Source organism: Schistocerca gregaria, chromosome 10, assembly GCF_023897955.1.
Source record: "Schistocerca gregaria isolate iqSchGreg1 chromosome 10, iqSchGreg1.2, whole genome shotgun sequence".
Classification (NCBI taxonomy): Eukaryota; Metazoa; Arthropoda; class Insecta; order Orthoptera; family Acrididae; genus Schistocerca; species Schistocerca gregaria.
The window spans coordinates 171,772,140-171,773,635 of NC_064929.1; the positions used below are offsets into that span (position 1 = coordinate 171,772,140).

General features: G+C 43.3%; 1 pseudogene; it reads left to right on the plus strand.

Annotated features, from left to right (window-relative positions):
- The first annotated feature begins 908 nt into the window (after positions 1-908).
- On the plus strand, positions 909-1,026 carry LOC126293888 (5S ribosomal RNA; annotated as a pseudogene).
- The last annotated feature ends 470 nt before the right edge of the window (positions 1,027-1,496 follow it).

The following is a 1,496-nucleotide window of genomic DNA, read 5'->3' on the forward strand; positions in this document are numbered from 1 at the left end:
GTATAACTATCGTCTTAAAACCTATGTTCTTGAAAAATTACATTATTCTAGTTTCTTTGGTTATCTTGAATTTCGTGAATGATGGCAACGCCTTAGCTTGCAGACCAAAGCAAGAACCAACGATATTAATTTACATCGCTTTCACCAGCCCCTCGATTCTGATTCAAGCGTCGTCATAAGTGTATTCTTAATACGTTAGTCTTCACTAGAAAAATAGTTTCAGGATAAAAATGTCTGAGGGCGCACAAGATCCATCAAAGACAACTCTGTGGAGAAAAGCAGACATAACCAAATACATTCGAAGAAATGGGAAGATATGTAAAAAATATGAAGAACATCGTGAACTGTAAGTTCACCTCCAGTTTATTTAACAGTCCACCGGTTTCAGCGTTATGATAAGCTATATCGTTGAGAGCGCTAGGCTGTAAAATAAACTGGAGATGAACTTACAGTTGACGGTTTCTTGATATTTTTTTACATACGTATCGGCTGTTGTCCTACCATTCAGAAAATGAGCAATGGTTGCACCTAAGGTAAGGAAAGATACGTTTATGTGGGTTATGGGACGACCAGACGAGGGCCTAGAGTTCTGTACATTGTGTAGCCAACATTTTAGTGTATCACATGGTGCAACAACTGACCCGACGCAACGTGCACAATAGAAGGCGCATCAAATTAAGGAAAATTGTAATTCTCGAAACTATCGGGCTATTTTGTCAACTTAGACAATAAGGAAGAGTATGACGGAAGCACTGTGTGCGAGCTTGGTTTAGTGTACCATGCAGTGAAACATAAGCTAAGATATTCCATTCTGCACTGCGAAAACAAAGTTATGTACCCTAGTTTTAGTGATAATACAATTACCCTTTTGTGCAATATTATATGTGAGGGCAAGCAAATGAAAACTGGCCAATGGTCTTGCCGCAGTGGTAACACCGGTTCCCGTCAGATCACCGAAGTTAAGCGCTGTCGGGCTTGGCTAGCACTTGGATGGGTGACCATCCGGTCTGCCGAGCTCTGCTGGCAGAAAGGGTGCACTCAGCCCTTGTGAGGCAAACTGAGGAGCTACTTCATTGAGAAGTAGCGGCTCCGGTCTCATAAGCTGTCAACGGGCAGGAGAGTGATATGCTGACCACACGCCCCTCCATGTCAACAGCCAGTGACGCCTGTTTGCTGAGGATGACACGGCGGTCGGTCGGTACCATTGGGCCTTCCGAGACCTGTTCGGACGGAGTTAGTTTTAGTCAAACGAAAACCGAACATCCACCACAACTGGATCACGTGGAATAGTTCTATTCAAAAATAATCGCTGCAGGCGTTGAGGGGGGTAGGACGTCAAACGGGCCGACTTGGAGCAGGAGAGACACCACAGGACATTTTAGTTTCCACTGTCTATACTTTTACAAATAAAGTCATAAAACTTTGTCAGCATTACCATGAAGGATTTAAGATTCACACTCATTTGCACAGCATACAAACCATGCTTACAGGTGAAT